The sequence below is a fragment of the Watersipora subatra genome, chromosome 6 (genome assembly GCF_963576615.1).
Source record: "Watersipora subatra chromosome 6, tzWatSuba1.1, whole genome shotgun sequence".
Classification (NCBI taxonomy): domain Eukaryota; kingdom Metazoa; phylum Bryozoa; class Gymnolaemata; order Cheilostomatida; family Watersiporidae; genus Watersipora; species Watersipora subatra.
In genome coordinates this window covers 17,155,444-17,169,024 of record NC_088713.1, presented here as the reverse complement: position 1 = coordinate 17,169,024, position 13,581 = coordinate 17,155,444, and the positions used below count along the sequence as shown (strand labels likewise).

The following is a 13,581-nucleotide window of genomic DNA, read 5'->3' as shown; positions in this document are numbered from 1 at the left end:
AATGAGAATATTTTGAAATTATAAGATCATGCCTCCTCTCCTTGTTGATAAATTACGGAATCTTACCCAAACTCTTGTTTTTTGTTGTAGTTGTCTCCTCCCACCCAGTTATTGTCACAGCAGAGACAGGAAATGATTTCAACCTCCTCCTCAATTACACTGCGAATGCAACATTTGCCAATGCGAGTATTGCATTTGATATAGCCAAAGCCAATGAAATGGGTTCTAGCTGGATGAAAGCCAATAAGAAAGAAGGCAGTCACACAGAAGAAGATGATCCCCACACGCTTGTAGAAGACCACCCACAGTGCAGCCATTATCATGTCAATCCATACAGACCCAAAGTGAAACTTCCAGTATTTCTTGGCTTTGGTATGTTTCTGTTCACTCTATTATAGCTTCTAGCATGGCTGCTATGAAAACAAGCTTTTTTATTTGAAAAGCTTTCATTACAAACTCCATCTTATTGGACACTTTGTCAATTATGGATGGCCATTTTTTAAATTTGAGATTTTTTTAGTAAGAGTACAGAAAATGATTGTAGCTTGCAAAATTATTGTAGCTTTTGTCTTTGCATTTCAAAGTTTTATAGTGTTGTTAATTCAAAAGCCAGAATACCAGAAAAGAACCAAATAGATATCGGTAAATCAATTTATTCTAAACATATTGATAAGGCCCATTGTCAATTCATAACCCGAGCAATCATTTTGGTGCATAAAAAAGTCTCCTGAGATTGAATGGAAGTTCGTGATTTTAGAATGCATAGCCAGTGGTTCGTTCAGCTTGTTTTGGAGTTTAAAATGAAAGAAGACAGATGTTTTTAAAAGCTTCAGAGCTATAAAATGCAAGGCGTGAAAAGATTGTTTTAGAATTTTCTAAAAATTATCATTATTTGCCCTGATAGGCAAATCACCTATTGTGAAGTTTGCCAACAAAATTGTTGTAGAGGTGGTTTTAAATAAAAGATTCAGTTGTATATGTAAAGGGTGGGTGGTAGTTCTAAAACCGCGCCTCGTAGGTGTAAACAAGAGTTGTCTACTCATATTAATTTTAGCGGGTAGACAACCTTTAAATAAAAAAATTTAATGTTATATTGTCTCTTATATTCCTATTGATAATATATCACAGGTTGTCTCAGAGATGAATACATGAAGCATTTAAAGATACTGATAAACACCATTAAAGGAACTGTAGTTGATAAAATTGTTTCAATAATGACGTGGATTTTTTGCTTGTGGGTAAAAAAATACAGTCACACCTCGACATATGAGCTTAATGTGCTCTGTGATTGAGCTCAATGTCAATGTCAATGTGCTCATATTTCAATGCAATATTTCCTATATAAAATAATTAAATACTATTTTACCTGTTCCCATACTACGAAAAAACTACCTAAAAACAGGATATTACGATGGAAAAATGTGTTTTAGTTCCTCTAATTCACTACCAACGCTTACAAAGCAAAACAAGTACATATTTAATGGTTATGATCTGCAATAAAACGTAGCATTAATATGTAAAGTTCTGTATGGAGTTCTTAATTTGAGACAGATGCAGTTACTAGTGGTTTTTTGTGATGCCACATGACATGAACATTGAATTTAACTTAGATGAATTTAGCTCACTATAAACACACACTTGAAGGTTGGTTTAATCTTTTAGCAAGGTTAGCTTTAATTTTGTCATTCTTTTAATTTTTTATTATCTGTTTTCAATTTAATACTTTTTGCCTTCTTTATATCTTTTAGCCAACCTTACAAAAACGTTTTTTTTTAAATGATGCAACGAGAAAGACCAATTGATTCTGTTCTCAAAAGCGGCCTGTCGCAGATTTGGTTATTTAGGGGCCATTGAGCAGGGGTATGGCTAAATTCACAACATACCATCAACTAATGAAAACTTAGTGTTTTTAATATTGCTCACAGCTGTCTAAAATATATTTTTTGACTCAAATTATAAACTTGTTGGTAAGTTAATCTTTTGTATGAGTCATATTATGTTGGTAAAAGATTTGAGAAATACATCGAGAATTTTAGTTTCTGATTATAAGCAGAGAAGATGTTAGTGTCAAAATAAAATACCTAGTTATTAACTCAAAACTGCATTGCCCAAAAGTGAATAGCAATATTGCTAAGCTAATATAAAAAATAAAAAAAATTAACTCTTGAATATTACATATTTTAATACATATTTTTGCTCACAATTTTCAAAATGTTTTTGCTAAATTGTTGAAACTTTTATAAAAGTGTAAAAGTGTGTTTTTAAAATTTTCATATCAAAGCTTGCAAGTTCAGAACAAGGAATTTTTTAGGCTAGCATTTAGTCACAACACAATAAAATTAATTCGCATATTAGTTACTTTTAGGAATTTCTTTGTTGTTTTGGTTACTTACATCCAGTTAATCCTGTTTTAAAAACCTTACTATAATAAGCCTCATGTCCATCAACCTGTCTGTCTGTCTGTCTGAAACCAAGCTTGAAAGTTTAAAAAAAAATTTTGCAACAGGTTTTGAACTCACAACCTTTAGCTTTGTAAACTGACACTCCACCCTCTGTGCCAATCAACCAGCTTACGGCTTTAGGCAATACCTGTGCAGTTATTTGTTGTCTGTGCTCTATCGGTACACCAAATAATCTCTCCCAGTACACGAGATGGATAAGGACTGCGTTGCATGGGACTCGAACTCATGGCTTTAGTTTGATTGAGTAGCACTCTGACATCAGCACCACCTGTGGGTTTTACCTGCCTATTCACCTTTGGGCTTTTCAGAATAATGATACAGATAGCTAATCTCTGTACTTTATCAGCTCAAGATTTTTGGCAGCATACCAGACCCATCATGTGGTAAAACAATTACCGAGATTGATGATACTAGTCAGTGCATCCAAAAAACTATTACAAAATATAAAAACAAACATTCTAAAAGGCAGCTTTGTTGAGCTGAAATTTTTTATTTTAAATTTTCATAAGAAGTATTTCTGTGCTGATCCAGCTCTGTAATAGCGCAAATGCATTACATTGACTGCAATTACATATTGATGTGGTTTTGTTCAATATATTCAATAGTCCAGCAAATTAATATCTGTGTAAAGGAAGCTGCCCATTCCTTTACTCTCCACAAAACAGTCAAGCAATAAACACACCGAGTGTTTAGTCAACAGATTATATACTTGAGCAGTTTATATAAAATAATATACATTGATGTACCATACAACAAATGCACATGCATGCAGAGCATATGCGCAGCACGACTCTGCTGCAACGATCGCGATGGTCTCCTTTATATATCGAGACTTTGCGACAGGCACCGCCCCTTTTCCTTTGTTCCTACTCGGTCTGCCGAGCCGGCTCACAGGTGACTGAGCTTCCTCCTATGATTGGGAAGCTCGGCTTGGCTATGCTGGTGATTGTGAGATCGGTCTTGCCGGCTCCGGTAACGCCACTCGGCAGTAACATATGAAACAAAATACTAGCAGTAATATCTACAAAGTTTCAAGCAAAAGTATACTGCGAGTTGCGGCTTCAACAAGTTTTTGTTCCAAAAAAATGGTGTCTTTAGTTATACATAATTGATACTCCGCAGATTAAGAAGGTAAAGTTCTTTCTGATTTACGTATTATAATAATAAGCTAATAATAAATAAGCTAAATTTTGTTACTTAATAGAATGCTTTTTGCAAAAAAAATAAATATTTAGGATGTATACTCACATCTGTTTTATAACACAGTTAAAAACTGAAGTCAGCTAGCTGAAGTTTTGGGCTAAATTCGAAGAAGATGTTTTATCGGTGATTGATAATTTATGCATTTTTAAAGCATAAAATTGCACGATGGCTGACAAAATTAGCATAGACAGGAAGTACCTAATAGGCTATTGAACAAATGAAACCAAATAGCAGTGTGGCTTCTCAGCACTGACGATCAACTGAGTAATATTTTTTAACAACTTTTTAAAGCAAACATCATTATGACTATGTCTAATTTAAAAATTTGTTTCAATGCCCGTCTTGTGTTAAAATTAGTATGAATCTCAGTCTAGTTTATTTTGTATGAGCCAATAAATAGTGAGTTTTGTTTCAACATAGCAGGTTTGTACCATTCCAAAATAAACAAACTGCTTTGCTGGTCAAATATCTTTAGTAGATTTCTACCATCTACATGGGATGGGTACACAGGCTGATGTATAAATGGAAGAATTGTGTCTAAGATGTTATGTAATTTTGTGTTAGGTGCTTCTGCATCTTCATATCTAATTGGATAATTCTGTGAGTGACTAGCGCATTTTTACATTGTTGGAAAGTTGCCAGAAATGAAAACCTCACTACCAAAATAAAAAGGTTTTACAAAAAAATAGCTTTAGTTCCATAAATTCGATGGCATATAAATTTTCATCCTGAATATTAATGAAAAATACAGATTTGGTCAGGTTTGTCATAAACACATTAGAAGGTAGCTTTTAAACACTTAGCTACTAAAACAAGAAACACAAGAAACCACCTTTTTAACATTTTTTGAAAAAGACAGTGTAATGAACATCGGCGGCATGTGTATTCAGCAAATGATGACAGTAATATTGTTTGCAGCCCTGTCTAGCTGCTTCCTTATAGTCTGCGCTCTTACTGTTATGAACAAAGAGACAGGACGTGCTGTCGAAGATGAGAAATGTACCCCTTTACTGGAAGCAGGCAGAAGGCGCAATGTCCATTTGCAGAATGATTCAAGAAGCTATGGGCAGAGAGCAAAATACTATGTGTGTTGACAGTTTAAAGTAAATATGGATAATGTACTAAATCTTTACATTTTTCAGTTTTATCAATTTCTACTAATGAGAGCTTTCTAGAAAGTTCTTAAAAATATTAGATTCAAGACACATTAAATTTAATTGGTTTTATCCTAAAAATCAGCATCAACATTAATATTGGATTAATTTTAGCTAGCCATAGATGTCTATGCGCATAATAAATTTTTCAAAAATTGCACCTGAATTGATGTATGTTTATGTTTATTTTAAATATAAAAACCCTATTATCAGTTTATGATTTTACTCATATTTATTTTTCATTATAAGTACTTTGAGTTGAAAAATAAAACAGTATTTGTTTCATAATTATTGTGTTGGCATGATTCCTTCCTTAATAACTCGCATCTCTTCGTTTAAGTCATTCGTCTTTTTTACGCTTTTTTCTTACTCTTACTTTTACGTGCTCAGGTTTGGCATTTGTCGGTAGTTCTGAAACAGAGAATATTCACCATAATAAGAGTCATGTAAATCCATATATGCGATTAGAAGTTGAGATAACAAATTGCTTTATACAAGACTTGAACCCATGAAATTAAAACTTTTTAGCATTTTGTGCAGACGATTGTTCTTTGGGCTTCATTAGCACACCAAAGGATCTGTCATGGGCTATCAGACTTTTAAGGTACTAGTATATTTTTACTAAAAATAATATTATAATATATACATAATATTATTATATTTGTAATACTACAAATTGTAAGTAGAGCCTGGAACCTGATAAGAAACTGCATGAAATATGAGCAAGTGGTAATAAGTAAAAAAGAAACAAAATATTTTCAGGTTTTAAGAAAATTTGGTAGGGTATGTGAAATGTAAAACATAGAAACATCACGGGCAGTTACGCATAACCTCTATGGGGCAAATCTGAAAAGTTTAATGTTTATAGGCTACACTGAAAGATAGTATGCTGTTTAACAGGCATACTCCATGCCAATAAACTATGCTGTTACTGTGCTTGCTCATCATATTTGCTTCTATAGATTTATCATCATGTCCATCATTACGGTAGTCTTTGTAAACAGCATAAAGAAGGTAACTCCGTGTTGGCAAGTGGGCAAGAATTTCAGTAATATCTCGCAGCACACTCACAATCAATGATTGATATTTGTAATGCCTACCCATCCTAGTGTAAAGCACCTGCTTTGAACACAACAGGTTAGGGTTTAATTCCCATAAAAGGCCATCATCAGTGGTGACAGGAATAACATTCAATTTTAAATTGCTCTCTCAAACAAGGCATGTCTCAAGTCGTCAAGGTCCCCTTGCTACTGGACACGCACATGTCTAGCTAAGGCCATAGAGACAATGTTTGTGCCACAATGCTCTTAAAAACATCCACAGTAAGGTAAGCAGACAGCATACATGATCTTTGAGGAATTGCTCATAGACATAGAAAACTTGACAACAGCATTAAGGGTGGTATAAATTAAACTCAAAATAATACTAAACTTTTTAAGTAATTTATTAAAAAAGTCTAAACTAAGAAAAATAGTTTTAGCCAGAGTCAGCGTCTGGTTAAAGTGCTTCCACAACCAAATGTTAACAACTACTTTTAGTATGTGATTTTTTGATTTTATTATTTTTTATGCATTTTTTCAAATAGCAATTTCAGTTACAACTGTCGTGCAGGGCAAAGTAAATGTAGGCCTACACAAGCTTTTATGGTCTGAGGATTTGTTGAAGAATCAATTCTTCAGTAGGTTCAATTATACTCTTCAGTACAACGTATAAAAAATGTTGTATACTTCCATACTACAGCTCTTAGACTTAATGTAGGTTTTGTGTTTAGAATAAATTTTTAGCAAAATCCCAGTAAAAAAAGTAACTATGGCAACATACACTAAGTGTTTAAGCAATTTATTTTATAAATTTTGGTTTTGTCTGCTAAATGGGCAAACTTTAAAAGCATCCATACCACTAAAACTAACATTCCACAAATAAATGATTAGGATTTGACTGTACTTTAGTAGATCAAGGCTTTAACTGTAGGTCGAACTGTGTTTATGTATTGCTATTCGCTACACCGTTTGACATGGTTGAATCTTTGTCATAAATCTTTGTCTCGTTGAGTGAATCTTTTTCATCGTGTTTTCATCAAACAAAAGCAAATGAGAGATTTAAAATAAGATAACCTTTTTTTCTGGCTACAGCAACAGCCGTTAATGAGACTGAACCAATTATATTTTCCAATTAGTCATAATAGAACCAATAACGGGCAGAAAATAAAAAATAAAACAGTTGCAAGCCTTAAACAGTGAGAGTAGTGATAAGTAGTGAAGTGCTACAGCAGTAACCCAGCAAGGTGATTCACCTAACAAAAAGAAAGGTTGTGCTAGAGCTACATTGTTATAATGTCAGTAACTAACATGCCTGTGATTACAATGTTAATAATTTGCCTACTTTATGTTACAGTAAATTTAACTAATATATCTGTTGGTACACTATGAGTAACCAGCATGACTGTTGGCACAATATGAGTTACTAACACGCCTGTTGTTACACTATTAATAACTAAAATGCTGGCTTTGGCAATATGAGCAACTAACATGCCTGTTGTTACACCTTGAGTTACTGACATGCCTGTTGATACAATATGAGTAACTAATATGCCTGCTGGTACAATATGAGTTACTAACATCTCTGGTGTTACGCTATGAATAACTAACATGCCTTTTCGTACAATATGTGTAACTAGCATGCCTTTTGGTACAATTTGAGTTATTAGCATGCATGTTGTTACACCATGAGTAACTAACATGTCTGTTGGTACAATATGCGTTACTAATATGCCTTTTGTTACAATATAAGTAACTAGCATGCTTGTTATTACACTATGAGTAACTAACATGCTCATTTTTACAATATGAATAACTAAAATGTCTGTTGGTACAATATGAGTTACTAACACGCCTCTGGTTGCACTATGGGTAACTAACACGCCAGTTTTTAAACTATGTATAGCTAACATGACCGTTGTTTCAATATGCATAACTAACATGTCAGCTGTTACAATATAGGTAGCTTACATGCCCGTTGTTACAATATAGGTAGCTAACATGCCAGATGTTATACTAGAAGTAACTAACATACCTTTTGTTGCTAAATGGCAAAATACTGTGCTTGTTGTTATAAAATGAATAACCAACATGCTGTTATAATGTTAATAACTAACAGAAACATAATGCATAATGCAGTAACTAACACCTTTGTTCTTACAATTTAAATAACTAACATGTTTGTTGAAGTGCTATGAGTAGCCAACACCTCTTTTGTTGCACTATAATTAACTAACATAATTGTTGCCACAATATGGCTAACTAACATGCTAATTATTACGAAGTAATAATGACTAAGAATAACTAATAATAACTAACAACAATAACTAATAATAACTAACATGTCAATTATTACTACGAACAGCTAACAATTTCGTTATTAAATGGAGGGTAACAAACATGTCATCTGCGACTATATGTGTAACCAACTTGCTTGTTGCTATAATATGAGTAGGAAACATACCTGGGGTCACAATATGAGTATCTAACTTGCTTGTTGCTATAATATGAATAGGAAACATACCTGTGGTCACAATATGAGTAACTAACTTGCTTGTTGCTATAATATGAATAGGAAACATACCTGGGGTCACAATATGAGTAACTAACTTGCTTGTTGCTATAATATGAGTAGGCAACATACCTGGGGTCACAATATGAGTAACTAACTTGCTTGTTGCTATAATATGAATAGGCAACATACCTGTGGTCACTATATGAGTAACTAACTTGCTTGTTGCTATAATATGAATAGGAAACATACCTGGGGTCACAATATGAGTAACTAAATTGCTTGTTGCTATAATATGAGTAGGCAACATACCTGTGGTCACAATATGAGGACAGTCAGAAAATTTAATGTTGCAGATTTCACAAATCTCATTCCGCTCTTCATCAAATTTGATCTTTACCGAGGCTAAAAGTAAAAAGACCTCAGTTTATATTATATTTATATTTAGTTGATAAAAACTAAGAAAAAATGAAATAGTTTTTTCATGTAAAGAATTGCTCACAAAAATTTTGTTAACAGAGTTGTTTCACGTTTTGATGCGCTAGGCAATGTGATAGACATAGTAGAAGTGTCAGAAAACAAGTTGTTATAACTTTGCTTAGCGCCCAAGTCCCATGGGCACAAAGTTTCTATAGAAAAATATTATGTCTATGATCAGTTTCACCAGCATAAAAAATGAGTTACTGTGTCTAAAAATAGTTTTTAACAGGCCACAGTACTATGGTTGATTGGCTGAGATGCAAGGAAGCACAGGATTGGTTAATGGCTTATAATTGCATTCTATATAAGAGTACATGTATTACATTGTCCGGGATTTTTATAAGCGCTTTAACAGATCCAAAAGACAAAACAGCGTGTTACAATGATTCATAGCTTCTACAGACGTTTTGTCTCATATAATAGACTGCTCTCTATAAACCAAAACTGTTACATTATTATTTAATGGCTGTCTCCTGACAGTCTGTCAATCAAAAGCTGTTTGTGAAAATTGTTTGCATCAGTAAATACTCCATTGGAAGACCCAATCTCTGATGCATTAAATGTATTGAAAGTACTTGAAAGTTCTCTATTAACATGGTTTGTGAAAATTCACTGATAACATGGTTTTTGTAAAGGAACTGTTTCTTATCAACTGTTTTAATCAACTTAATTTTATTTTTAAACAAGCATTATAAAATATATAGTTTTTTTATCTTGGTTATAAAATTAATAATAATTAAATAGTTAAATTAACAAAAAACCAGTTTCTTTTAAACCAGTAACATACACTACTAGACAAGATTTAGGTTTTACCACAAGAAGCCTACTTTTTTCCCATCGACAAGGCCTAAGACTAAATTTATTTTTATTGCAAATATAAAACTGCTCTACTAGCACAAATGACTAAGACATTTTTAACATTTTTATAGTTTCTAATATCCAAAAAAAATTACCCAATAAACTACTTTTCACTAAATCGTTTGTCATGCTTTCAGTTGGTTTTAAAAATCTTTCTCGTTGCAGCTTGTCATCCGATATTGAATTATGCTCCAGTTGCAATAGTAGCTAAATAGCGTTTATTCCAAAAGTTTCCCAGCTTTTATAGATACTGTTGACAGCATTGTGAGCTGCCGCAGCTTGTTCAGAGCACTCTTCATGGTTTGAAGAATACAAAAAAGACTTTTTTGCCAAATTTAGTCATTTGCCTTACCAATCAGTTTATTGTAACTATTTTGATGTTTATAGCAATATAAAAGATATATCGGCACAGCTATTGCAAACATAGCAGAATAGGTAATGCTGGTATTTTCTACTTTCTATCATGTTTAATTTTTTATTAGGGCAAACAAACACAACCTAAAAAAGCAATTCAAACATTTTATTTTTTACCTAGTTCTTGACTACCAATAAATTATTTATTTTTAGAGAACTTATCAATTCTTATAGAAATTATTAATTCTTACATGAATGATTTATTCCCTTAGAAGTTTTTTATTTCGAGAGAAACTATTAATTCTTATAGAACTTATTTATTCCCATAAATATTATTTAGGCCTGTCGGTACCAACTATGCAATATTATAAGGTGGTATTTTGGTTCAAAGTTTCATCATCATAATGGGAATCACGGCTGATTATGTTCAAACTAAAATATTCATAGAGCTATTATAATAGAATTCATATATCTATAGAATTTATAAAACCATAGAGTTTATATAAGTATTGAATTCATAAAGCTTTAAAATTCATAGAGCTATAGAATTCATATAGCTGTTGAATTAATAGAGCTATAGAGTTCATTGAGCTGAAGAGTTCATAGAGCTACAAAATTCATAGATCTATTGAATTCATAGAGCTATAAAATTCATAGAGGTGCAGAATTAATAGAGCTATAGAGTTCATTGAGCTGTAGAGTTTATAGAGCTATAGAATTCATAGATCTATTGAATTCATAAAGCTATAGAATTAATAGAGCCATAAAACTCCTAGAGCTGTAAAATTCATAGAACCATAAAATTCATTGGGCTTGTTAGATTGCCATCATAAAACTTAAATCAAGCTAACTTTGCGCTATCTATTCTGCTATAGCTAAATAATTTAATACAAGTTATGCTTTGGTTTAGCTATTTATTAAATAGCCATAGCTAATGGTTATATAAACTAGGTCTGGAAGGCAACAGTGCAATACATACTATGAGAGTGAATAAACCACATCTTGTGTTATTATACATACAGGTAACATTTATTACTGTTATACTTTCCATGTTGTCTCTACATTTTAATACAATACATACTATAAGAGTGAATAAACAACAGCTTGTGTTATTATTCATACAGGAACATAACAGGGCTGCAGAACAAGGGTATAAAATGTATTGAGCCATAGAATTTATACTGTAAATCTAAAAGAGCTGTAGAATATATAGAGCGGTAGAATTCATAGAACCATAGAATTCTTAGATTTATAGAATTCATAGAGCTGTAGAGTTCATAGAGCTATAGAATTCATAGATCTATTGAATTCATAGAGCTGCAGAATTAATAGAGCTGTAGAAATCATTGAACTGTAGAGTTCATAAAGCTATATAATTTACAGATTTGTAACCTTTAGACACCAGGCGACTCGCTGTAGCTCCATTGGAGTCAATGAGGTCTTCATACAAATATTCATAGTACTCATCCGAGTCGAGGGCCGTGCCATCAATGTCTTTGAGCATTATGAATCCATTCTTTTCGTCATACCTTAACGACTGCGGCAGCAGGCTTTCTGTGTCAGCAAAAACAACTGTTATTTCACAAGAAGTACAACTGCCATCTAACAGCAATGAATAACATGGGTTACTTTCCTTTAGTGGCTTCCAAAAGTTTCTATAAGCGTTTTAATAGCTACAAGGAAGGGTATCCTGATTAAACATTAAAACGTCATTAAGACCTACCTTTTTGGTTATTAAACATTTATGATTTTCTTTTTGTTTTTTAGAAGTGCAGCATGAATGAGGTTTTTTTTATTGCAATTAAAAAATTTAAAAAATATTTTCAATATTATTGTTTACAAAACCAGCTAAGCTGTTTATTATTTCAAGATGTGGTAAACATTTTTTACTGTCATCTCTTAGTCAGATGATTTATATGTAGCTTTTTAGTTAAATATAAAAAATGGAACTAGAAAAGGCTGACAATTGATGTACATATATGTAGCAAAACAAACATGTTAGCGGGTACCATGGCTAGTTACTGAGCATTTCATAATGCTAAGTAGGTTCATAACATATAAGCTGTAGAAACAATAAATACAAGACAAAATTTTGCTCGAAACTTCCACAACTTAATTAAATTTTTATGATTAAAATTTAATCAAATTTGTTTATTTTGAAACTATTGATATTTTTACTAATAATAATGCATTTGTTATTAATGTTAATATTGTTATACAATAGCAATTGTAATGATGTTTATATAAAATTTAGTACTTCATTCTATCATCTAATGACAAAGGCTAGTAACTGAACGTTCCATCGTGAAGAGCAGGAGACCAAATCAGGCCCGTATTCCCTGGGGTGGCTAGCTACTTGAGCCGCCCCAACTGTTTGGGAATTTTTTATGGCTAAGTACAGTCAAACTCAGATAACTCGCCTTCGGATAAAATGTAACATTTCATCTCAAACACAATGTTAACTCGAACAGATTTGTTTGGTCAGTTCCAGCGCAATGATAAATTGCTTCAGATAACTCGACCTTAGCATCATATCTTTGAAAAGTTATTTGCCCAACGGCCATGGACACGGTTTTTATCGCTGTAGAATATCACTTTATTCCAAACCATAGAGACAAACATCCACTTTTAGTAATTCTTAGGCGTTATTATCATCATCAGCGGCAAAATATTCTTGTTAATGACTTTTATAAAGGTTTGCAAAAGATCAAGTTTTACCAAAAACCTGCTTGGCCATGTTCCATCGAAAGCATAAAAACCTCCGAATGAACTTAAAATAAAATCCGCAAAATTGATCTAAAGTTGTTAAAATGCTCAAAAGAAAAAGATGTCTTTTTTCTGAGCGTTTTAACTGCTGTCAAGTTTTGCCTATTTTAATTTAAAAACGTCTCATCAGTCACATCACCTAAAACAAAACAAATCTCAAAAAAATAGAAAAATGTTGATACTTATCAATAAAATTTTTAAAAACTCCACATGAGAGGCCCTACTGAGGCTCTACATGAGAGAAACCTGTTGGGGGCTTACACCCCTTCCCCCTTCCCCCTCCACACCCCTAGATGTTCATAACTAGTCGCCTAACATTAGCCGCCCCAACTTGCAACCAGAGAATAAAGGCTTGGACCAAATGCTGACAACTTTGAAAAGTAACTAAAATCCTTTGATTTAAAGATAGTGTAATCTGTTTTCCTAACACTATTAGTGTGGTTTTGGACAGATGGATGCACAGACAGAAGTAAGGATGGATACAGCTCTTATTATAGTAAAAATTGTACTGTATCATATAATGTTATATTTTATTGTATAGTATTATCTGATTTCATACTATTTTATATATTATTGTATTATTTTATATTATTTTTATATATTACATTATTATTTATATTATACTATTTTTATGTTATATAGTTATTGAACTTTATTAAATGTCCAATGTCCAATGTTTGAATAAAATAAAAGTTTTGCGTAATTTGAAATAGTTTGAACTATCTAACAGTTCGCTTTCGGAGCAGCCTGAGATG

General features: G+C 32.5%; 1 protein-coding gene across 1 annotated transcript in view; it reads left to right on the top strand.

The window, feature by feature from the left end:
• Window positions 1–314: 314 nt before the first annotated feature.
• The window catches only part of LOC137398492 (protein FAM78B-like), an 84,710-nt gene continuing 71,443 nt past the window's right edge, over window positions 315–13,581 (top strand). The window contains exon 1 of the mRNA XM_068084606.1: window positions 315–372. The gene's annotated coding sequence lies outside the window, so the exon portion shown is untranslated. The remainder of the gene's footprint in view (window positions 373–13,581) is intronic.